The following is a 27,679-nucleotide window of genomic DNA, read 5'->3' as shown; positions in this document are numbered from 1 at the left end:
GGCTTAGAGTCAGGAAGACTTCAGTTCAAATCCAGCCACAAACACTTACTAACTGCATGACCCTGGATGCATCATTTAACCCTATTGGCGTCTGTTGCTTTATCTGTAAAATGAACTGAAGAGGAAAACAAATAGCAAACCACTCCAGTATTTTTGCAAAGAAAATCCCAAATGGAATCATAAAGAATTAGATTCAGCTGCACAAGAATAAATAAGGTCGTAAGACTTGCATATCCTTTCCCTGTATTGAGAAATGAATGTGATGTTAAAAATCCATCAACTAAAAAAAAAAAATAGAAGAATATATAGGTACTACCTGCACCAAGGGAGAGAATACCCACATTAAATGACTCAGTGAAATTTATGCAGAAAAAGTTGTTATATGAGAGTGAGGAGCAAAGAATGATTCTCAAAGAATCAGCTTCCCCTGGCCTTGGCATATCTCATTCACAGTAAATTTTGCTAATGTTTGTCTAATGTTTATTCTTCATGTCTTGATTCCTTAGATGTGCTTCTTCTTCACGGTCAATGATTGAAGTGCGCTTTCTTATTTATTCGGTCACTTTCTTTTATTTAATTGGATTACTTGATCCATTCATATTTAAGGCTTGGATGATCAGTTTTGTGTTTTCTTCCATTGATTTTATCTTTTTTTAAGTCAGAGTTTTTTTTTTATCTTTTCTTCCACTACTTTGATGCTAGTCTATTTCCATATAGTATTTTTATGCCTTTCCCTATATCTTGATTTTTATTTACATATATTATCACAGGTTTCTTGAATTTATTTTTTCTTTCTTTTTTACTCATATATTTGTTATTCTTTTTTCTCTCTCTTGCTCTCCCTAGCTATTAGTATAGTTTGAAAAAATCTTCATTTAACTAATGTTAAGAAATATTCTTTGATGACTCCCTTGTCCAAGAAGTTTCCATTTAGTGTCTCTCCTCTGCTATCATGTTTTAAACCCTATTCTCCAATTAATAGACATTTAGTTTTCCTCTTTTTACCTCTCATAAAATTAGAGTTTCCAGAATATACAATTTTACATCCCTCACAATTCATTTTTTTTTCCTCCTGTGTTTCACTTAAAATGACCAATCCCTTAAGGAAGTAATGTTGAATGGAAGCAGTATTGTATGGTGGAGGTCACTCTGTTCTCGTTCATAAGGCTCAGACCTGTTTCCTGATGTCACCATAATCACTTGTCTATCTGAAGACCAGTGTTTCCTATCTCTGTTCTTGTGTGTGCTCTACCATCCTTGGGAGTGACTGTCCTTGACACATCCATCCTACCTGTTAGGGTAGAATGCAGTCACAAGAAGAATAGGTGATTCATAGAGAAGGAGGTCTCAATGTGCAAATTTTTCAAAGATAAAGTAATAATTTTTTTACCCATAATGAGAACATTCTTTAGTAGTACTTTTTTTCCATTTCCAAAGTAAAATTTTCCCCCACCTCCTTCTATTTTCTCTAACATACTTTCTGATCTCATTGATTTGTTGCTTTCCTTCCACATTCTCTCTTGTGTTGAGAGAATAAAGAAATTGCTTTCCCTTTTCTGTTCTCTAATGGACTCAATAAAACTATATGTGCAGCTCTTACCCATTTCTTACCTTCACTCTACCCATTCAAGCAAATCCCTACTGTTATCTTATATAAATTATATTGATTTGCTCAGAGAGGTGTCACAGAATCTAATCCATGAACCATTAATTAGAACTTGCTCTTTCCCTTCTCTTGATTTTTAAAGTTTCTCTTAAATCTTTAATCCTTTTGGTCCTTTTTTGTCCCATTCGTTATGTCAATTTTATCTGTATTTTACCCATTGTTTTGACTGATTTCTTCTTTTCTCCTTTGAATAATAAACTAAACACACCAGAGAACAGATTTCATTATTTAGTCTTCTCTTGACAATTGTAAAAATGTAGTTTTCTCATGTTTCTTTTTGGGATATTTCCAAATCTAAGTTACTGTTCTCATTTTTCCTTCTTTGAGAATGTCTCAAAAGACTTTGTCTCTGTAAGTCTCTTTGTCTTAATGACTGTGCTTAGCTTTACAGAATTTTTTTGGGGGTGGAGGGAAGTTAAGCTCTTTTGGAATATACTATTATGTTTTTTTTTGGGGAACATGCAATTTCATTCTCTTCTTTTATTTTTAAAGATATAGAAGTAATCCTCCATTATTCAAATTATGTTCCTTCATGGATGTTACCCTGTAAAGTATGTTGTTAGTTATTAAAATTGTGGAATACAGTCGAAATGTTTTTAATATTTGAGCATGGGCTTGTCTTTCTCATGGTAAACTGTGTATTAAATAAATCACTACTTGATTATTTTATTCAGGTGTCCTGTCTTATTTTCATATAGACAAAATACAGTCTTACAGAATGGCAGGTAGATTTTTATATGTTCAGTTTTTTAAAAAATCATAGTCTTTAATTACCTCTTTGAATCCTATTTATGAAGTTAACTCCTTTGTCTTGCAAGAGTTTATATTATTTTAATATTGTTGCCTTTAGCTTTCCTTCTAAGATATTCTTCCACTTTTACTTTTTTCATTCCAAATTTTGTAATTTAGTTTTTCAGAGTGTCTATTTATTTGGAGATATTTGATATCATGATTACTACTTTTTTCTACTTTTATGATTGTCCCATAATTCTGAATTGAGAATTCCAATTTCTAACTTAATTTTATCCTTCATATTATCTTTCAGAAGTCTTTCAAAATGTGTCTTTTGAAATATTCAGAAATTTTTTTGATATTTTTCTAAATATATGTGGAATCCATGAAATTCTCATTTTCATCAGAAAGTATTGTTAAGCTCAGAAAGTATTTGTGCTGACAGTATTCAGCACATGGTATGATGCAGACATAAGTGTATAGAGGATGATGCTGCTGAATGGGAACAGTAAGTCTACGAATTCTCATTTGTTCAAATGTGCTTTTTATCTTACGCAGTATTTCTATCTTATCACTTTGTTGTTTCAACTTCAGTTACTCAAAGTGTCAGTAGAATTGACAATTTGCATTTTTTTCAACAATTTAGTTTTTTCTTATGTGCATTGTCCATAGGTTTCTAAGGAATAAATATGGATTTCAGTGAGAAAGATTTGTAGTATTCAAGGGTTTGATACAGTCAATATATTATCAAGAGAGAAATATCTGAAGTATCCCGCCATCTAACTATAGAGAGCCCTCTTTTATAGAGACTGCCTACAGGTATCTTCAATTACAATGGCAAGCATCTTTAATGAGCATGAAGGTCATTGAGTAGCCTTATCTCTGTGGTTCTACATATAAAAATATTTTGTCAATATTAACATAAAGATAACTAGCATTTACATAATGCTTTGACATTTCCACGTCTCTTTACAAGGACTGCCTTGATTTAGTCCTCACATAAAACCTAGGCTTATAAATTGGCTGCTACTATTGTACACATTTTACAGATAAGAGAACTGAGACAGAAATGAATGTTTTTCTTAGATCTGAGACTGTATCTGAAATTGAAACTATATTTGAAGCAGAGACTTCCTAACTCCAGGTCTAGCACTTTATTTACTGTACAACCCAGATACTTCATGATTTTAACAGAAAGAGACAGAGACATAAAAAAAGACAGACACCTAGAGAAACAGACAGAAAGACAAAGGAAGAGATACAGAGCATAAACAAAAACAGAGACAGAAAGGTAAAGACTAAGAGGAGAGAGGACAGAGAGAGAGACAGAGAGAGAGAGACAGAGAGAGAGACAGAGAGAGAGAGACAGAGAGAAAGAGAAAGAGAGAGAGAGACAGAGAGAGAGAAAGAGAGAGAGAGAGACAGAGAGAGAGACAGAGAGACAGAGAGAGAGACAGAGAGAGAGACAGAGAGAGAGACAGAGAGAGAGAGACAGAGAGAGAGACAGAGAGAGAGAGACAGAGAGAGAGAGACAGAGAGAGAGACAGAGAGAGAGAGACAGAGAGAGAGAGACAGAGAGAGAGAGACAGAGAGAGAGAGAGACAGAGAGAGAGATGAAGGAAAGGAGAAAGGAATGGAAGGAAGAAAGAAGGAAGGAAAGAAAGAAAAAAGAAAGAAACGAAATAAAGGGTGTGTGCATATATGGAGAGAGATCAACGTAATTTACTTGCTTTATTTTCATGTGTTAAAGTTATTACATCACGCAGGAGAGGCATAATAAAGCATCCAAGTGAGTGGTTAGGTCACCCTAATGAATACAAATAAAATCTCTCCTCCTAAAGAGGTAGAACTTTTTATTAACTAGCATTTGGAAAGTGTGATTATTTTTTATGTCTCTGTTTTTATGGAATCTCTTTTTCCTGAAGGTGGTGGCTGGAGCAGCAGAATGAATTCTTGTCTGGTGTTGCTTTATCCCAAATCAGGATCCTTCATTGATGTATTGTAGAGAATATAAATCATGTTAATTGTTTGCTTCATACGGTATGTCTGTGTTTCAGCACACTTTATAAAATTGTTTTTCTCTCTGGGTTTTTAAATAACAATATCAATATCTATTAGGAATAATCATAATCCTGCTAGAATTGTTCATTTTTATATAATATGCAAGCATCATGTTTTTTATGGAATTGCATCCATTTTCATAAACTGCACAAATTGAATTTTAGTTATATGTATATTTCTGAGTACAAACATGCCTGAGCCACTTTACACTGCTCAGATAAAAGATGACAGTCTCTCATTAGAGAAAAATTCCATTTTTACAGAATGGGTCAAGATTAAGACCATTCTGTATAAATGATTTTCAAGAAAATTGGAAATCTTCTATTATCTATGAGAATATTTTGAAAATTTTCTATTTTATTTGAATAGCTTGAGATAAAACACTTAACATATCTAACTCTTTTTGCTTTAATTAGCAAATTATAAAATAAAAGCCTAATTGAAACAATATAAAGCTTTTCACAGATTCAGAAGAGGAAGAGAAATCAAATGTTATTTTGTTCAACTCTAACAATTTGCCAATGAAGAAAATGAGGCCAAGAGCAGCTATATAGTTTAACAAAAGTTGAACAGATCTTAAGTAGCAATTGGGATTCCCACCCACATTATTTGAGTCTTAATTCAGTTTTCCTTCTCTACCATGATTCACAAGCACGATTTAAAATCTTCTCTATTGATCAGTCACTTTCCATTTATGTAATGTATTTATGACATTAATTTATAAAAATAAATTTCAATTAATTAAATTCTTTATTAATTGAATAATAGTTATAGGATTTATTTTATAAATTTTTCTATAAATTATCTTATTCATTAAGAAAAATAACTGAGTACACATCAACCCTTGATATGCATGGAATGCCCTTACAAAATCATGCTTCCAGTTATAAGCGAAATGAAAGGAACTTGGAATGACTATAATTATCTCCCCTACTTTCTAGATCTCATCCTCTTTTTGAATATGAGGACAATGGAATTAAGCCTCTAAACTCATTCCTCAGTCCTCTTGCTTTTTTTTTTCCTTTCCCCTTTCTCAGAGAGAAAGGTTGATCTTTCTTGTCTGTGTAACATGGCAATATTGTGGTTGATTGATCACACTGGCTTTTGTTGCCTAGTTTTCTATCTTGCTTTGGTAGTGTAACATTTCATCGGACACTGAATTATTTTGATTCACCATGGCACTGCTTTTCTGAAACTATCTGTAGATGGACATAGGTCAAGGGGAAGGAAAATTAAGGGTCACCTTCAGTTTGTACACTGTAGCATTTTCATTTTCTATACAGCTAACGACATTCAGGCTCCCTGTTGGGTAGGCTTTTTTCTTGTCTATTATTTTCAGAGGAGAGACTGCATATGACAGTCTCAGAATCCTACCAGCCTGAACACAGATGGTAAAGATTATGCCACACTGAGACTTGACCTTCAAAAGCCTGCAGTTTCTTTTCAAGGTTCCTCTTTTGACAGTTCAACTGGCTTTTTTTCTAAATTTCTCTGCTGAAATTTATTTCGTTTATTGGTAGGGATCTTCTCTGATGGTCTTTAGTAAGAACATGCAACAGAGAGGGTTAGCTTAATTTTTTAAGTAATATTCAAAGAAGGTCACAGACCCAGGTACTAACCTAATTACTTCCCATTGATTACTGCTGTGATCTACTGGCATCTTCACTCTTAGAGAGAGCTTAGTCAGTAGTAATTGCTGAAACTAGTAAAAAGGTACCTGGAATAATGAATTTCAACCAGCTGCTTGAGCTAAATATTGAGTTGAAACTAAAGGAGAAGAAAGTTCAGAAGAGAATGCAGCAGGGTCTAATGTATAACAGGAAAGTGAATATTTTATGATCTGGTTGTAAATAACAGAATAAGTCTAGAGAGATAACCTATATTTTATTTGTGATGAAGAACAAAGCTAAGACAGTATCATCTAGCAACCTCGTTAAAAAGTGGATTCAGATGGAAAATTTATAGAACTGAAAACATTATTTGGGGGCAAAAGATGAATGAATATTATGAATGAATGCAGTAAATAGATTGTAGCATAAATATTATCTTTGTTACAGAGGTCAAGCAATGGAAGCACTAACATGGCAAGCTGGACCCTTCCAATGCAACATTATAATGACCCACATGCAACGAATGGAATGGTTTTCCCTTCAAAAATCCAAGAGAGATAGGTGTGTGTGCATCCTTTAGTTATTAGGAGTTCTGAGGTGAACTCTCTGGTGGAAAGTTGAGCCTTGTTGGGTTTCTTAGTTGAATCTATAGATAATCTGCTCCATACTCTATACTTCAGACAGTGAAATAATCACTATTCTAATATCTAGAAACCATAAAATGTTGAAATGTGGTGTTAAATCACCATCTGCATTCCTTTATTTCACTGAAATAAGTTATAGTTCTACCCAAGATTTGGGATAAAAATTACAGATTTAATAGAGCAGTTAAAAATTTTGGTATAATTTTAGAAAGCTATAGAATTAGACTTTTGATCTCAAGTGAGCAGGTGATAAAAATGCCATGTGGATTTGCTTGTATTTTACAATTTCACTTAAAAAAAAGGCTTTACTTTTCTGACAAAATATGAAAAAATTAAAATGGAGGCACTCCATAAATTTATATTTGCAGTGTCACAGATTTTTTGTTTGTTTTTATAAGATACAGTATCATTTAAGAAAATAAAGTTGATTTGCAATTTCTGAAACGAATCTACGAAGAGTAAGTGTTGCCACAGTATATGCCCAAGGCAAACTATTGGGAGGGACACTGTTCAGCAGTGATACAGGAAGGGTGTACAGAAAGAGAGGAGATGTCTTAGGGGCAGACAAAATTTCTAAGAACTTTAAACCATATAAGCAGTCCTCAATTGGCCCTGTCCTCCTTGGTTAGGTCATATGTTGCTATTTTTGGCCTCTTTCCTTTGAGATTGTCCTCAATATCCATTTGACAGAGCTAGAAAGGGCCTAAGAGACCAGCTAATCCAAACTCTTCATTGTATAGATGAAGAAACTGTCTGAAAATGAAGAAATGATTAACCTCAGATAATGTTATTAGTTGCAGAAGAGGGATCAGAAAGCAGGTATCCTGACTCCCAGTCAACATAGAGTAATGCATTTTTCCCTGTGAAATAAGGGCTAGAAACCACATATGCCCTGTTAGATTTTTCAGCTTTCTTGCTTTCAAAGCAAACAGCTATATGAGTGCATGTTTCTTGCATATTTGGATTTTAAATGCTTTATTGAGATCTTACTTTACAGTCAGAGTTTTATCTGTTTTACTACATCCCTACCAAAGTAATTCTTCTAAAAATAATTGCAAAAACACTTAAGCAAAATCAAGAAACAGTGACCAAATCTGAGACGGTATGAAATATTCTGTACTCACAGATGCCACCTCTTCAACAGAATAAGGAGAGGGTGTAGATGGTTCCTCGTGTCTTATCTTGGAACAGGGGTTATCATTACAATTATTCAGCATTGAATTTCATTTTGCCATTCCTTTCAATTTCGTTATCTTAATCATTGTGTACTTTATTCTGTGTCTGCTTGCTTCACATTGCCTCAGTTCCTACTGTGAGATCAGATGAAATGATTAATGTAAATCACTTAGAAAACTCTAAAGCACCATGTAAATGTGAGCTGCTATTTTCCCATATTGTTTTGAATTTCTGTTATTTGTCATTTTTTATCATGCAGTCATATTTCATTGCATTGATAGGCCATAATTCATTCAGTAATTCCCATATCAATGGACAACAAATTTGTAGTTTTTAGCTAACATCGAAAGTTCTATATATAATATATACATATATGCATGTGTGTATATAAAACATAATTGTACATACATGCATATGTACACATGTGTATATGTATGTGTGTGTATGTGTATGCAGATAGATAGATAGCTTTCTGTCTTTGATGTCTTTGTAAAACACCTGGCAGTGATTTCTCCAGGTAAAGGTTTTGAACAAAAAGTCACTTAATTGTATTTCTCAAAGAATTATAAATTACTCTCTAATTCACACATCCATAAAATTTTAGTGCGTCTATCTTTCTGCAGTTTCTTCAATATTGATTTTTTCCTTTTTAAAAATCATTTTTTCACCAATTTACTCAGTATTACATAAAACTCCAGAGCTATTTATGCTTACTTTTTGGCATTATGAATGATTAGTAAGTGTTTCATGTAGTTCTTAATAAATTTCAGTATTTTAAATAAGTGGAAACATTTTGACTGCTTATCTACTTCAGAATGGCTCCTGTTCTTACACAATTGGGTTAATTATATAATTGGGGGGAGGAGATAAGAAGAGAGAAAGAAGGATGAAGGTATTAGAGATCTGACTTTTGTGAGAAATAGTTGATGCAAAGATTTTTTTCTCACTTAGTTTCCTTGTCTTCCTAACTAATATGACTTTATATAGAGTTTAAAAAATCATGTAGTATACATTCAATATATCTTCTTTTAAGATCAAACTTAACCCATATTTGGTTAAGAATCCATCACTTTCCCCACTCCCACACTCCTCTACACTCAATATTTAGGAAAAACTTATCTATTACATCATGATTTTTAAAAATTTATCTCACAATTTTAAATAAAATGATCACTTTTCAGTCAAACAATAAACATTTTTTGAGTCCCTACTGTATCCTAGATACTATGTTAAGCATTGGTGAATCAAAGAAAGGCAAAAAAAGAATCTCTGCTCTTAAGGAGTTCACAGTTTAAGGGAGGAGACAGTAAGAAAACAATTATGTTTACACAAGTTATATCCAACATAGATTGGAGTTAATAAATAAAAGGAAGGTATTAGAAATATGGAGAACTGGAAGAGACTTCTCAGAGAAGATAAGATTTTTGCTATGACTTAAAGAAAGCCAGAGAGGCCAATAGGAGGAAGATCATTCTGGTATCAAGGGATACCCAGTGAAAAATCCCCTGAGTCAAGATATGAAATACCATTGAAGAATATGAAGGATACCAATCTCACTAGATTCTCAGGGCACTTTGTGGAGAGTAAGGTGTAAGAAGATAGAAAGTGTAGAAAAGGGCCAGATTGCTGGTTTTGACTGAGAGAAAAATTTTTATTTCATCTTGAAGATAACTGGGAGACACTGGAGTTTATTGATGAAGAGGGTGACATGATCAGATATTTGCTTTAGGAAGATTAATTTGACAGTTGGAGGATGGATTAGAGTGAAAAGAGAGTTGAGATGGGGGGACCTACCAGAAGGCTATTGGAATAGTTCAGGTATGAAGTGATGGCATTCCAGACCAAGGTCAGAGAACATAACACTGATTGGCAGTTTTATAACTCATACACAGTTCTGAGTCACTATTCCAGCATGGAGCATGGAGCTCTTTGTGCTCAGTAACAAAGAGGCAAGGGTCCTGGTTACAGTTCTAAGGCAAAGAGGAACACTAAGGTTTACAGATACAGGGAAGAAGGGACCCTGGGCATAATTCCAGAGCCAAAGAGGAACACCAGGATTTGCAACTGAGGTGGAACAGGTACCCTCCCTGGCAAAGACCAGAGCCCAAACAAAGAGATCAATGACCACAGCTCTCCTCAGATCATATCAGCTTGTAAGCAAGAAAAACTAGCAAACCTCCTAAAAAAAACTTTGCAAACAACAAAATGAAAAAACCTAAAGCTTGAGAAAACACCTCCCAACCCCCAGGTGAACAGAGTCCAACATTAACATAAAGCTCAAAGTGAAGAAATAAGCTGGAATAATGAGCAAACACACACACAAAATAATTTGATCATAAAAAGGTACTATGGTGGCAGGGAAGATCAAAACACAAACTTAGAAGAGGAATAATGTGAAATCAGCTTAAATAAAGCCTCAAAGAAGAATGCTAATTGGACATAAGCTTAATAAAACTTCTTGGAAGAGTAAAAGAAAGATGATAGATAGAGGAAAAATTGGGATAATAAATGAAACTGATGAAAGAAAACTATGAAAAAAGAATTAGCAGCTTGATTAAAGAGGCATAAAAATTCAGTGAAGAAAAGAAGTCCTTAAAAATATAATTGACCAAAAGGAAAAAAGAAGTACAAAAGCTCTCTGAAGAAAATATCTCCTTAAATATTAGAGTTAGACAAGTAGAAACTATTGACTTTGTGGTCTTAAAAAGCAATAAAAACAGTCAAAGAATGAAAAATGAAGAAAATTTGAACTATATCATTGGAAAAAATAAATGATCTGGAAAACAGATTAATCAAAGATGGTTTAAGGATTATTGGATTAGTTGAAGGCCATGATAAAAAAAAGCGTAGATATATTAAAAAAAATCAAGGAAAACTGTCCCAGTATTTTAAATCAAAAGGATAAAAATCTAAATTGAAAGAATCCACTAATCACCTCCTGAATGAGATCCCAAAATGAAAACTCCTAGGAATATTATAACCAAATTCCAGATTTCCCTGATCAAGGAGAATATATTGCAAGCACTCAGAAAGAAAATAAAAGGAAATATTATGGAACCATAGTCATGATCACATATAATTCACCAGCTTACACATTAAAGGAACAGAGGTTTGGAATATGATATTCCAGAGGGCAAAGGAGCTAGGATTGCAACCAAGAATCACATACTCAGAAAAATTTAGTATAATCATTGGGGGGGGGCATAGATATTTAATGAGCTAGAGGAGCTTCAAGCATTCCTGATGAAAAGACCAGAGCTGAGTAGAAAAATCTACATTTGAATACAAATCAAGAGAAGCATAAAAATGTAAACATAGAAGAGAATTCATAAGAGACTCAGCAAAGTCAAACTGTTTATATTCCTTTTTTGGGAAGATGACACATGTGACTAGTAAGGACTTTATCATTATTGGGGCAGTTAAAAAAGAGTCTACCAGAGGGCATGAGTGTCAATTGATTATGTTAGGATGAGCTCAAAAAAATGAAGATGTGAGAAAAAGAGATGTGCTGAGAGAAGGGGGAAGGGAGAAGAATGGGGGAAATTCTCTCACATAAAAGAGGCGTAAAAAAAGTTTTTAGAGTGAAGTCTCTAAATCCCAAAGAGATCATAGAAAAAGGAAAAGTACCTAGCTATAAAAATATTTATATTGGGTTTTTTTGTGGAAACAAAGAATTGGAAACTGGAAGGGTTTTTACCAGTTGAGAAATGGCTGAACAAGTTGTGGCATGTGATTCTGATGGAGTACTGTTGTGTTATAAGAAATTTTGAGAGGCATGGCTTCAGAAAGACATAGGAAATCATATATTAACTGATGCAAATGAAGTGAGAAGAAGCAAGAGATCATTGTATATAGAAACAGTCATATTGTAATGATATTAACTACTCTGATCAATACAATAATTAAGACAATTCCAAAAGATTTATGATGAAAATACGCTATCTGCTGCCAGAGAGAGAACTAATGAATTCTGAGTGCAAATTGAAGCATATATTTCTTGTTTTTTGTGACATGGCTAATACAGATATTTTTTCATGATTTCTCATATAAAATCAATATCACACTGCTTTTTTTCTCAGTTGGAAGGTGAGAGGAGGAAGAGAATTTGGAACTCAAAAATATGAGATGATAACATATGAAACTGCAAATCTATTATGTAATACTCACTATTCCTTTTAAATATAAAATAAAGTTATCATGTAAATTCCTTTTAAAAAAAATTTCTTTCACTCCCCTCACACTCTAGAGATGGCTACTGTTACACACAAACATGTGTATGTAGATGTATGTATGTATAAAACTAGAAAGTGGTTTGGCAGAAATTGGGCATAGACCAATCTCTTTCTCCATTTACCAAGATAAGGTTAAAATGGATACATGACTTAGATATAAAGAAAGATATTACAAAAAATTTTTGAAAAACATGGAATACAGTATTTATCAGACTTATAAGTAAGCAATTAATTTATGACTTTATTGTCTTCCACTGGTTGTATGTTTTGATCTTCTTTGTCACCAAAGTAAGATTCTATAGTCTGAGGGTTTTTTTTGTTTGTTTGTTTGTTTTAATGACGTTGACTCATCTTCCCAGACAAATACTTAGCTTTCTAACTCTTTATCAAAGTAGGACTCTGTTTCCAGTGGGGGTGGAGATGAGGGTGGGTGCACTGTACCAGGCTTCAGGCGTTTTGTATCAACCTTCTGGATCCCCTGCCATCTGTGGGCCCAGAGCTTTGGAAGAAGGCTCTTCTGCTGCTGTTGCTATTGCTGCTTCTGCTGCAGCCTCCACTGCCCTGGGGCTGGGTCTACCTGGCTAGACTACATGCTCCTCTTTCACCCAGGTCCCACAGAGTTTTCCCACTGATCTTTTTGGCGGTTGTTGGTTGCGAAGTCTGGAAACTACCACAGCTGCCAATGAATCAGTCCCCTGAGGTCTATTCCAGCCAGTCTGTGCTCGTGTGGCCCATGCTGGATTAAGCTTGGCTCCCTGCCCAGCACAAAAGACCCTTCCTGTCAACTTTCCAGGTTGTCTTGGACTGGAGATTTGTTTCACTCTGTCATTTTGTGTGTTCTGTAGCTCTGGAATTTGTTTAGTGCCATCTTTTACAGGTATTTTTGGAGGGCTTTGGGGAGACCTCAAAGAAGTCCCTGTTTTTACTCTGCCATCTTGGTTCTGCCCCTGGGCAATTAAGTTTTGAATAAAGAAGAGATAAAGCAGCATAGTGAAGTACAAAATGAATAATTTTGAATATATTAAATTTAAAAATGTTTCGTACAAATAAAAGAGATGTAGCCAAGATTAGAAAGAAAACAGAAAACAAAGGGGTGGGGGGAGGTGGATCATAGTTTCTCAGAGAAAGGTCTCATATCTCAAAAATATAAAGAACTTTATAAAATCTATAAGAATATGCCATTCCCCAACTGATATATGGTCAAAAGAATATGAACAGGAAGTTTTCCAAGGAATAAATCACAATTTATAGTCACATGAAAAATGTACAAAATAATTTTTGATTAGAAGAATGAAAATTAAAACAAACTTGAGAAAACATTTTATACCTATACCTATCAGATTGGCTAAAATGATTGAAAGGGAAAGCAACAAATGTTGGAAGGGATGTAGAAAAATTAGAACACAACTCCATTTTTGATACTTCCTTTATTGAACTGTTTATGTTTGTTGTGATCAGGTTTATAATAAAAAAGAAAATGAATGTAGCAAGAAATTAACGAAACTATTAGAGCTTTCAATGAATTTTTCAGTCTAGCAAGGGTTCTCAATCTAGAGTTACCTTTTTTAATGTGTAATTTGAAACTGAAAACAAAATAATTTTTAAAAAAGAATTGCAGTTCAATTGGCTTCAGTATAAGATAGAATATGGCTGTAAGAGAGTCACCCTCTTTCTGTTGTTATATGATGAAACATTAAATCATGTAAAATGATTACAGAAATAAGATGACTCTGCCTATTCAAAGTTTAAGATATAAAAAGTTTATTGCATAAGTTAAAACATTTAATTATTTTAATTTGTATTAAGTAATCTATATATCTCTAAAGAAGAATGAGTATATTTAGGGAAGGAGTGTGACTACTCATGAGGCAGGCTCTCTACTTACACTCATAAATTTGCACTAGAAAATGTGTATGAAGCTAACTCCGATTCATAAGAGATCAATGCCGTTGCTTTTCCAACCCATCTATTCAGGGGCTATTTCTCCTCCTCCATGGGACAGAAGTAGAGAAATATTATGATTACTTACCTGTTTATTTTTCCTTCTTTATGAACTTTACACTCTGTCTTCATGAGTCTTTTCCTAGTCTTGAACTGTTTTAGGTAATAGGGAACCCTCATGGTTGCCAGCCCAGGAAATCTGGGGCCAGAAGTGCATTCCTTGGTAGTTCCTATCACTTAGGTTTGTCGTTGTTGTGTTTGTCCTTCATTCTCAAAGAGGACCATAACATCAGGATGATGACATGACTTGCACTTGAGTTTGATTTGAGTGATGAAGGGTATGCAAGGTCATCAGTCTCACTTTCTCCTCCAGAGCCACCTGGATCCAGTGACCTGATATTCATCAGGATGACTGGAGGTGGCCCAGGATGTCATGTGGGACCTTCACCTTTTTTAGGCTAAGGTCTTATCAGACTCTCACTTTGAGTGAGATACACCCATTCAATGAATAGTCCACTGTAAGTAGTTACTCATGGGATCATCCTTTTAATGAAGAAAGAAATAAAAAAATCTACAGCACTAGAATAATCTCGGTACCTTTTAGGGCCTCTCATGTGGATGAGGACATATCTCTTTGTGATGTAGAAAGACCAGGTATTAAAGTTGAACTAGAGGGAATCTAGAAGTTACTCCTCCCATAGCTAGGACTCATAGGTCTGGGGCAATATGATGGCAGGTTGGCACATTCTGGCTCTGGAGGGCTTTGTATAAACATGTGTGTATCAATATAGATGTATACATATATACCTGTACACACACACATATATATATATATGCTTAAATATGTGTATATGTATACACATAGATATGTATACATGTATATATCACTGGAAAGGATTAACTTTCTCCAAAATAGGCTTTTTCCCATCAAGATTCCCATGGGGGAGGAAATCTGGTATTGATTGAAATTAACGTACATAGTAAGGAAATAAATAAAATATAGTAACGTACATAGTAAGGAAAATGAAATATCTGCCAAGAGGCTAAATATTATTGTATAAATTATGAATCTGACTATACTTTCACATGCTCAGCCTATCTCTCCTCCTACCTATCTGCCTTCTATACAGGGAATATCTTCCTACAAGATGATATACAAGAGGAAGAGGGTCTATAAAAAAAGTTGCTATTTCTGCTCAATTCTTTAAAAATCCTGTAAAAAAAACAATGAAAATGAGCTCTGTGGTCTAAAAAGTCCTTGGTAAAAGATCTGTATTTTTTTTAAATTGAAAGGCCAACCCAAATGTGAGCTAATTATATTGACTTCCAATGTAATGGCTTGCCAGATTTCATGTATCTTACAGTGTGATGTATTCGAAGAGAAATTTTTAAAATGTTTTCAAAAGTTAAATACTCTTTTAGCTGAAATTAATCTATTATTTGCTAGCTCCATTATCATCAAGCACCATAAATATTGCCTGTTCTATTTAAAGCCTGCCAAATAGTGCATTATTTTTTAAAATTACTTTCACTTTTGCAGATACTAATTACTTTTTTAAATTCTTATTTGCTGAGAACCCTCAGGAAACTGAATTAGTAATTAAACATTTTCTGTTTTATATTACCAAGGAATAATGAAATGCTGGCATGCCTTTACCTACAATATTTGTCTTCCCTTACCCTTTAAAATACTGACCAAAGTCACCTCCAGGAAGCCTTCCCTAATTAACTTCAGCCATCTTGGATTACTCTGTGTGTGAATGTCTTCTGAGGGCTTGGTAGCAGATCAATTTGTGCTTGTTTATGTGTTTTTTTAACTCCATATATGTCTTTTTTTCTTATATGCTCTGATCTTGTCTCTCATATTCTTTAAGTACTTAGTTGTAAATTAGGTACCTTTTCAAGTGGTTTTAACTTTCTTTCCTGGGACCTTAAGGCTGTATTTATACTCCATTGGGGTGGGTGGAAGAGGGGGTGGGGAGAAATGAAGCACTGAATAGTAGTCTTAAACAGTCAATATCCCTTCCAAAGTTTTCTCATTTATGATTGCCAAGGAGTTCAGGAATGTAAGAAAGATATCATTTCAGAATTGAAAACAAAGTGGAAACCCATAATTTTGCCAATAGCTGAACAGATTATGCTTCTCAGTGGGTAGAGCTCAGAATTTAGAGTCAGAATGACCTGAGTTCAAATTGTATCTCAGAAGCTTATAAGTTCTATGACTTTTGTGTAAACCTAAACTCTGCCACTCTCATTTTCCTCACCTTAGAAATGCAGAAAACAATAGCACCAACCTTGAAGGGTTCTTGGAAAGATCAAAGGACAGAACACACATACAGACTTTTTCAAATCTCATCAAGGCATATATGTTGTCATTTTTGTTTTTAATATTTATGTCAGTATTAATGATAATAATTAAAAAGACAAGCATGAGGAACTTAGAGACCCATGTGAAGACTTTAAACTGATGAGTGGCACAGTGAATAGAGAACTGGACTTGGAGTCAGAAAGACATGAATTCAAATTTTACTTCCAGAAGATGGAGAAATAATTGGTAATTGCTAAATCCCTCCCCTTGTTGACCTTGATGAGCCTGGAGAATATTTCCCTGGGAAAAACCCTGGAACAGAGGGAGCAGCAGAAGGGGTAAATAGTCTCTTAGCCCATTAGGCTAGGAAAATTGCTAGGGAGGGTCCCTCTTGTTGTGGCTGAAGGGCACCAGTTCAGGACCAGAGCTGTCCCAGACAGCCTTACCTCAGCAAACTGGGAGAAGATCCTGAGCTCCAGGGAGGTGAAGCCAGAAACCACCAAAATCAGGAACCCCGGCATACCTCAGCACCCCAGGGGAACTGGGAAGACACTAACACAGATGGGATCAACAACTGTTGAGCTTATCTATGCTCCAGCTCAGCAGAGGGGACCTCCTATGGCCAAACTACCCCTACCCCACACTTAACAAGCTAGCTCCAGGGTAACTGTGGGGAAACCCAAAAAGACCTCACCTAGCCTCTGCTTTCCAACACCAACCAGATCAGCACCAGGTAAACTGCAGCATTTTAGCTTCTAGCTGAAAGAATCAGAGACCACAACACACAAAGCCTCAAGCTTTAGGCAAAAGAACTGTGAAACAAAGCTTATTTCATGGGCCCATTAAACTCCTTCTCAGAATAATAATTTTAAATGCACAGAGTAAAATACATAGGGTTACAAAGGAAACCAATTATATAAAATAATTATCAAAATACATTTTTATGAAATTCTCAGACCCTGGATTAAGAAGTGATCTACTCAGACCCTGAGGAGATGAAGCAACTTGTCCAAGTCATGTGATGATGAAATATCAGTTATTTATCGAAGGTAATGTCTTGAGTCCTACAGAAGAGATGTAGGAGGGTAGGTGACAGATAGAGTGCTAGGCCTGGAATCAGGAAGACTCGTCTTCCTGAATTCAAATACAGCCTCAGACACTTACTGGATAGGTGACCCTGAGTAAGCCACTTAACCCTGTTTGCCTCAGTTTCCTCATCAATAAAATGATCTAGTGAAGGAAATGGAAAACCACTCTAGTATCTTTGCCAAGAAAACCCCAAATGGAGTCATGAAAAGTTGCACATGAGTAAAATGACTAAAGAACAGTAATAACCAAAAAAAGAAGATTCCAATTTTACTTGTGGGTTGAAGTAAACATCAAATATTCATTCTAGCACAAAACCAATAAGGAGGTACCAAGGGGGTCATCAAAGATCTCTTCTCAGGATAGAATGGAAGAGTGGAAATAAAGGGCTATCAACTCAGGAAATCAGGAAAGTCTTCTCATGACAAATGGCACATTAGTTAAGCCTTGAAGAAAGTCATGGATTCTAAGAAACCATTGTAAGGATTGTCGGAGAAGTGAGAGAAAAGAGTGCTGAATTCTGGGAACAGCAAATGGGAAAGTTTTGGCTGGAACACAGGTTATATGAAAGGAGATGATGTCCAATCAGTCTAGAACAGAAGTCTTCAAACTATGGTCTCAGAGCCAAATCTGGTCTGACACCTGCTTTTGTATGGTTTTGGGGCTATATAGTTTGCTTAGCCCAGGTCTAGAATTAGGGTAGTGGAGATGTGAATGGAGGGAAAGGAATAGATACATGAAATTTTATGGTGATAAAATCAATAGGACACTGCAATTAATTGGACATGGAGAGGAGGAAAGCTATGAAAGAAAGAGAAAAGTAACTCCATGGTGGAGAACCTATTTGAGTGATAGGACCTTGGTTAAAATTAAATTAAATTTCTTAGGCCTTTGAAATTGCAACTTAAATGTCTCCAAATAATTTAGGAAAACCAGTTTTCTTTCATTGATAATGGATGAAAGGTCATATAATCTTGGAATCTGAAGAATTAAGTTGAGAGTCACTCAAAGAATCTTGGAGATGATGTATGGTCGTCATGCTATTATCAAGTTGTTTTCAGTTGTATCTGACTCATTGTGACTCTATTTGGAGTTATCTTGGCAAAGATATTAGAGTAGGATTTCATTTCCTTCTCCAGCTCGTTTTACAGATGAGGAAACTGAGGCAAACAGGATTAAGTGACTTACCCAGTGTCATACAACTAGTGTCTGAGGCCAGATTTGAACTCAAGAAGATGACTCTTCCTAATTCCAAGCCCTGGAACTCTATTAACTGTGCTACCTAGCTGTCCATAGTAGGCACAAACTTTCTGCAGTATGATACAAATGTTTACAAAAAATGTGGAATAAAGTATGCCAGAGGAGAGATATGGCATTAAAAAAATGATTCAACAGTTATGTGACAAAGGTAATGCATAATTCCTGGACGACTCATGGGCTCCATTCATATCCATGGAGTGTCAAATATCAATAGATTGGATTCTTAGCTCTGGTTCATGAACTATACTTATAAACTATAATTGATTTCCTTTGTAATTCTAAACATTTTCTTTTATGCATTTAGAAACATTATTCTGAGGATTCCATTAGTTTCATCAGACTGTCAAAGGCATCACACACACTCACACATGCACAGAGACACATAGACACACACACACACACAAACACACACACACACACACACACAGACACACACACACAAGTTAGTCTCTAACAGAAATCTTAGGAACACTTACTGGATATCTCTGAGCTATTTACAAAAGCACCTGGACAGAAGCCGCCCTGACTGGATAGCGGTGGATAGGTCATAATCTGCCTCACCAGAAAGATTACCCTCATCAGTGAGATCACAGATTTATAGGATCAAAGCCAATTGGGTTAATACAAGGAGATAGTGGTTTACTCTTCTTAATACTGGCAAAGTAGCAACTTTGAGCTAATCCCAAATGTGTCTGGCACTGCTGAGATTCAATTTAAATAGAGACAGCTGCCTCGGGCTTGGCAGTGGTGAGTGTGAGACAGGAGATAAAAAAGTTACTCACTCTTCTGACTTCCCAGAAACGGCTAACTGACCTCTATGTACAAGGTTCCCTTGCCCTACTTGAAAAATGAGACTTCACCTGAGAATCTTCTCAACCCAATTGAAAAGAAGTCCTGAAAAACTAACCAAGTTTGAAAGGCTCTATTTCATGATGATTGACATTCACGTGTCTTTGCCTACTGTTAGAATGTTCTCTCTTTTTCTTCCAGGCTTCTTTCCTTTCCTAAGACAGCTAGGTAGACTAATGGATAGAATGACAGGCATGGAGTCAAAGCCTGATTTCAAATCTAGTCTCAGACATATAGCTGGGTAACTCAGAACAGCCTCCATCTTCCTGAATTTCCTCAATTGTGAAATGTGATTCATAATAGCAACCTATCTTATTGGGTTGTTGTAGGGGTCAAATGAGGCAACATTTGTGAAGCCCATCATAAAGTGCCTGACACTTACTTCCTTTATTCATTTAATTTAAGACGAGATCTATTTGGGCTTTCTAGTCATTGCCTTAAGTCTGTTGGTGGTGTTTCAATTATCCAGTGACAAAGATTTTAGACCTGACTGTTCCAGGAGTGAATACCTGTGAATAATCATGTGTTTAGGGAAGAAAAACAAGAGGTAAGAGTTTGTGAATATGTGTCTCTAGATATTCTCTGCAAACTTGTTGAATCTAAGGATTGAATGTAAAAGGAAGATTCTATGTCCCCAGGAAAAGTTACCTGTGGTAATAAGAAAAATACTACCTCAAGAATATGGGACTGTTTCTGTACCAACAACTAAAGTGGAGAAATAACACAACTATAGAAATAATTCCTCCAATTCTTTTGCTTCAATTATCTGGTTATTTAAGAGCATGATTTCTGTCTTGAATGATCTAGATAATTGACTCATTTCTATACTTTACTTTGCATGTGGAGAAGTGACTATAACTTCTCTTTTTCTACAAGTGTTTTTAATTAGGTCAGGTAATGCCACATTTATTATTCCAATCCAAAAAGCATTTATTAAGTGCCTATTATTTTGACAGAGTAATAGATGTGGTTATGGGAGCAAGGAGATTGATTCCACAAATGACGTACAAGAATTTGACTCCTTTTTTACAGATATAACTTGCGTATAATATTGTTCCAATTTTTAAAATTAATGAGATTAGATTTAAAAAAACATGTAATATCTATGAAAAATTCTATGTAAAGTTAGACATATACTCCCCACCCCCCAGAAAAAGTTACAGAGGTTCTCTCTAAAGGAAAAAGTAGGGAACATTATAAAAGGAAGAGAGTGATAACCACAAAATATTTCATTTATATATTTTATATTTTTGTTATATGATCAATATGGGTATTCCCTCTAATTTTGCATACGTTCTTCCCTTCTCATACTGTGCAATCTTGTCCATGCTCTCTCAGCATTCCCTTCTGGGGAATCCACCAGTTCTTGATATTATGTGCATACAAGTGGAGGACATACTCTCTCCATCCCTTCCCTTAGTTATCATTCTTGTGATGTAACGAACCTATCTTTTCTTTTTCTAGTTTTATCTTTCTGATTATACACTTTACACTATTTCTCTGAAGTAGTTGTTTGTTAATAGGTTGCGGCCTATTCACACCCTCCATGAATCTTCCTATTGCTTTCCTATTGTCTCCTAAATTAAAGTCTTTGGAGACTAGACTATCCCATGATTTTTCACCAAACAATATCACTAAAAGAGTACATCTTTTGATGTTCTTTTGTTGCTTGCAGAAGTTTGAGATTATTTAAAGCTTGCAGAATTTCCGAAAGGCAATTCAAGCCATTCTACTTTAATTCTAGAACAAGTTCATTGTCAATTGCCCATGTAATTGTCCATGATATTTGTATTGATGGGTCTGCTTTATGGATTGTCAACTCAATTGGATATCATAGTTTGGAAAATTCAAATACTTCATGAACTTGGTTAATCCTGTGTGGGTAGGTGGGTTAAAATCTTTTGAATGCTAAAGTATCTTATTTAAGAAGCTCTGTTACAGAGTTAGATGAAACCAGTACTGGGTCCTTTCCAAATAGGATCTGGAGACTATCACAACTTATATGGAATTTCATTTCCATTTGTACTATGATAGACATCCTTAATAAGAATGTAGTTGTTATTATTTATTCATTTCAATTATATTGAACCCTCAGTGACCCCGTTTGTGGTTTTCTTGGCATAGTTACTAGAGTGATTTGTCATTTCCTTTTCCAGCTCATTTTACAGATAAGGAAAGTGAGGCAAACAGGGTTAAGTTACTTGCCAAAGGTCACACAACTACTAAGTGATTTAAACTCAAGAAGATGAGTCTTCCTTACTCCAGGTCTGGCTCTCTATCCACTCTGCCATGTAGCAGCCCATTAGTAACAAAGGCAAATACCTGTGGTGTGTGTATGTCTCCTTGTTTTATATCTTGCTTGGTGCTGAATTCTAAATTTCTATTAATGGAATCATCATTCACCAAATCATTCAGAAGTCCACTGAACAAAATTATTTCTGTTTTTTTTTCAGGGAGTGATATATTTTAAGACGTCTATGGGAGACACTTGCTAGAAGAAATGCTTTTAGGTATCATTTTATAATACAAAATCATTTTTGCAGTCATCAAATAAACACAATAGGACCTCATCTTTTCTACAAATGTATGATTATAAAGAAGATATCTACTTTAAGTTATTATCAGGAAAATCCTACCTATTTCCTCCTAATCCCTCCACCAAAATGCCCTTTTTTGGATTTGGAAATTATGCCCATAGAGATTCATAAATATGAGAAAGTAAGTATGTTGTTTGGTAGCTATGGAATTTTCTCAGTTATTTTATTTTCCTTTTTATCACTAGTAATAATAAGGTTTCTGATTTTTCTAAGAATTTTCTTTCCTCTCATTTTTTCCCAGATAACTTAAGAATTCATTCCTCCCAATTAACTCAAAAGTGTATCGCTTCTCTCACAGACTCATTTTATATGTACTTGGTCTCAAGTTTCTTACTTCCATTTCTACTTCCTAATTCAGTGCATAAAAAACTAAGATATTAAGTGACCAAATGTATGAGTCACTTTCTTTGACAGATGAAAATAGTTCTAGAAATCTTGACATCTTTTCCATTTTTAGTTAACTCTTTATTCTTCTATGTTCATTGTTAAATGCCTTCAGGATGGCCTGGTTTATTTGTATGTCTAGCCAAATTTTCTATAAATTAGATTTTTTTAATTTCTTGCTGTTTTATGAAGTCACTGCCCACAATTTTGCATCATCCTCCTCCATAAAAATTTTGAGATTAGTTTATATTCTGAAATGGTGTTGTGCTAGCACAGTGCTTGAAATAGTAGCTATTTAATGAATACGTATTTTCTTTCTTCCTTCTTTCCTTGGCCGCCATATGTCTCTCTGGCAAACATATCAAGTGATTGTTGGCTCAGGTAGTTTCTAGATATTTTTTCTCTTTGTGAATGATTTTACATCTGCTGATTTAAAAAAAGGAAATGATGGTAGAAATGGTTTATTCTTTATTCACTTGATAATATTTATCTGATTTAACTTTCTGTGTTTTCAACAGTTTGAAAATATAAGGTAGAATTTGTCTTATTTGCATAGTATATCTTGTCTCTTATTTTTATCTATAATTTTGCATTATTTATGAAATTTGCTCGAACAAGTTGATACTTTGACTATACATACACAACTGATCCCAAAGTAATTCCCTCAACAGAAATGAACTAATATATTAAATACATTCAATTTTTGTGGCATTATATGATATTTGCTATGTCAATTGCCCCCAACTCTCTTCAGAAAGAAAATGGACCTACTTTGGCTTCTTGGATTTTTCACTCCCGAACCATATTTTCAAAAACAGTTACCTTTTACTCTCTTTTTCTGTGTTATTTGCATCATAATGATCAAATATTAAACTATATACTGATTTAATTTGGAAGATGTCAAATTTTTGTATAGTTTCTCTATCTCTTCATCTTCTGCATTGTTTTGCCACATAAGCTATAAATATGTTCATGATGTTTTTTTCTAACTCCTTATTCTAAGTGTTGTATTACAAGATGACCAAATGTCCCATGAAATTATGTTTTTGATTGCCTTTGGGCATATGATAAAAATCAATTTCAACCCCTTTATTTGTCTCTCCAAGGAGAATCTGTGGATTATCTTTTCATTTAGTTTCAATTTTTCATTGTCTACTGATTTAATTTATAGTGAGAATGTCAAAATAGACAAGATTCAGTTCTTCTGGTAATATAGCTCCTCTTTGGACATTGGACAAAATAATAATAAAAAAAATAAACCTAAGTTCGTGTTTATAGATGTTTTCATATTTGAGTGATGATATTAATATCTATGATTCTTGATTCTTGGCACTCTCTGCTCCCTTCCTTACCACTTTGCCATGGTTACCATAGAAACAAAAGGGGGGAATAGAGGACTGTGCACCATGTTGTATTTTTCTCGATTCATGGTTTGGCATTGTCAAACAGTTTAGCACCAAGTAGCCATTCAACTGATAATGATCTCTCCATATTCAGCTATTCTAGCCCAGATACAGCAGAAGCAATTGGCCATCAGAAATATAATCAAATCCTTTCTAGTATGTTAGAACCCATGAGACTTTGTGTCCTCTGGCATAGTCTGTGAAAACATAGTCATCATCTCCATGACATAATGTGGCATATGAGAAAAATTTTGTGAAGCCACATTTATGTATGTACACCACTTTACAGGTCAAAAAATACATTCATTTCACTCCAACCACACTTATAAAGCACCTACTGTGTGCAACACACTGTATTAAATTCAAGAGAAAAAGAAAACAAAACAATCCTTGTCTTCAACAAGTTTATTTCTAATGGATAAGATTATTATATAAAGATATATTGATAAATAATTTGAAGCTTGTAAGAGAAAAAGCAACTGTAAAAATAAAAAAGACTTGTGGAAGAAGTGGTGATTAAGAAACCCCAGGGAAATTGAAGTTAAAATCACAATGTGTTAGAGCTGAGACTTCAAATGGGTCTTATTATCCTCATTTTGCCAATAAGGCCACTTAAGTCTGAAGAAAATTGGGAGGAGCCAAGCAAAAAATCAGATCATTCAAAGAGAAGGATATCTTTTTCATCAAAATTACTTTTTCTAGGGGTAAAAAAGGAGAAATATAATCCACAGACAATTGTGGGTTAGCATCACCTCCTTTTCCCATAAGTCCCTTCAGAATTGGAATATTCACTTTGGGATGGGCTTCTTGCCCAGGCCATAGCTGTCTTCACCATTCTTTGTTTTGTGGTACTCTGGGAGCAGGGCCAGGATGATGGCCAATTGCTTTTCTAGGATGTTACTTAAAGCTGGTCTTGAGAAAACAAATGAAAATTAATTTTTCTGTTTCCTATGAAACAATATCCAAAGGTTCAGATGCTTCTTCTTCCTGTTCTAGCCTGGCAAGAGTACAAGTCTGTCAAACCCTGAAAAGCTGAAGAAACCCTAAACTCAGTTGAGCCCCAGACCTGCCTCTCTTCCGTCTTAAGAGGGACGATGGACAGCATCATTGCGCCTACCACCACAATATTTATAAGAACTCTGCTCTCACTTTAACTCCATTTCCCCCCAATTCCACTTCATTTTGCTGCCCCTACATGCTTCATTTCCCCTCCAATGGGGCTTCTATACTTATCAAGTCCAATCTTCTCTTTGGTTGAAACTTTCACTCAACTTCCCAATTTCCCACATTTCTTATTTTCATTGGGAAGGATCCTTTGTATAACTTTTTGGATTATTCCTATGCAGTGCTTACACTGCTCCTCACCAAATTCTCTTGCTACTCTCAAGTTGACTCTACATGATGAAAAATTAAAGGACAGAGAAGTATGGGTTCCAAGGTAATATTTATTAGTTGTATCATAGCATAACAAGAAATACTACAGTAGGTGTAACAATAATGGGAAGATTGGCTCATTTGGAGTCAGGATGACTGGGCTACTATTCTAGCTGTTAGCCAATATCACAGACTATCAGGTGACCATAGATATTTTTTTTTACTTTCTGGGACTCTATTTTTCCTTCTATAAAATAGGATGAATATTTTTACAACCTATAATTTTGTGGGGGGGTTTTCTGAAGAAAGTATTTTGTCTATTTTATAAGTCACTCAGTCAACAGTTACTATTATTGTTGGTGGTCCTTCAGTTTTTTAAGAGGACCAGGGATATGAATTGGATCTAAGTGAGACAAGAATAAACAAAGTCATCAGTCTCACTCTTTCTTCCAGAGTCATCAAAGTCCAGTGGCAGGACAAAAGACAAGACTACTAGATAGTCCAGGATCTTGTGAATGGCCTTGGTGTCCACAATGTTTGACCAAAGTCTAAGCACTCCATAGAGCCTGCTACAGCCACCATCATGGCCATTGGAACAAATTGCTCTCATCTGCCTATTCTGCCTGGGGAAGTCTTCACATGCTATCCCCCTAATTCTCCCACAGATTACCCTCAACCTGGTTTAAGCCAGTCTGCTGAGAAGGTTTACCAGGATATGGCTGCTGAACATGGTACAACTTCTTGGAGTCACAGGTGAGAGCTGAGTGAAAGATATATACCAAAGGTTGATAAGCAGCCTTGAAAAGAGCTCAAAAAACCTCACATCAGAAGTGCTAGTCCTCCGTGAATACCCCATACACACGTCAGTCAGCTAGCATTTATTAAGCACCTCTTATTTGTCAGACGCTAGTGTTGTGTTGAGGATACAAAAATAAATAAGGTAAAAAAACTCTTACTTTCAAGGACCTTACAGTTAGATGTGATAAAAATGTGACTTATACACCTGGTTTGCAAGTTCCATAAGTGATTTGAACTCAGGTCTTTGGACTTCAAAATCAATCTTCTTTCCCTTGTACCACCTTGCCTTTCCCTGGCCAATTATGTAGATATCTGAGTGTCAGAAATTATGGCATAGGAATGAATGTAATCTAAGTTCTAATAAATATTTCTACATTTTTTTTAAAAAGTGATTTGTAGTTATTGTTTTTAATTTATTGTTATTATTAATTTGAAAAGTCAAATTTTTCTGTGGTGTAAGAAACTCCATATTAGAAAAACTCTTCTACCAGACACAGAGCAATACCTGCACCTTTATATATAAACTTAAAGAGTTACTTAAAGAGTATATTGAGAAATTAAATGACTTTTCTCAAGGTGGCATAGCCAGTATGTGACAGGGGCCAAACTCAAAGTCAGGTCTTCATGACTTAGAGGGCATATCTCTATCCATTACAATACACTGATATTAAGTATTATTTTTATTGCTGTTGCTAATAAGATACCAGAAATTCTCTAAGCAATTCATTAAGACTAGATGTAGAAAAAAAGAAGAGGTACTGAATTCAAAGAGATACTTTTGATATAGGAATTCTTTATACTAACGACATCATGGTCTAGTCCCTATTTCCATTATAAATTTATTATAGTTATCCACTAAGGAATTTCTGTCTTTTTATACTTTAAAAATTCCAATTCAGACTTTGATATCCACTTATAAACATTCAAATCTTCAAAACTAGAGGTAGTATGTCAAACAAGCAATTTATATTGCATTCTAGGATGTCTCATTAAGATTTTTGGTTTTCATGATGGACAGAGGATTCCTGTTTTAAATATTCCTTGGGAGTATTGGATGTTTTACCTTCCTGTTATAACCATTTCTTTCTCCATTAGAGTAGGTAAACAGATGTGCGTGTCACATATGGAGGGGGACAATTTGTAACAGAGAGAGAAGAAAAGGACATAGGACCTCTATTAATTTGCACACATGCAGGTCTTGTCCATATACATTAAATGTAATCATTTCCCTTTCCAGAAATCTCTAAGGCTATTGTGGTTGACCATGGGGTCAGAAGAAGGAATAATTGAAAGAACAGCTGTCATCAGCCAAAAGAGTTAGCTGAAAAGTAGTACAAAGGCCTTCTAATGCTCCAAACATTAGTCAGTGTGCTCAAGTGGTACTTATGACTCACTGTTAAGAAGATTAGTGATGGGTAAACCACAAGCATTCCTTGGGACATGTTCCCTCAAATATTGGACAGTATTTATGCCTGTATGTGATGGCTTCTTATATTGAATAAGATAACATCCTAACCTCTGAAAGGACTAGGGTCCAACTTGAAAGTCACATGCAGAT

This window comes from Notamacropus eugenii, chromosome 6, assembly GCF_028372415.1.
Source record: "Notamacropus eugenii isolate mMacEug1 chromosome 6, mMacEug1.pri_v2, whole genome shotgun sequence".
Lineage (NCBI taxonomy): Eukaryota > Metazoa > Chordata > Mammalia > Diprotodontia > Macropodidae > Notamacropus > Notamacropus eugenii.
This window is presented reverse-complemented; position numbering follows the sequence as displayed.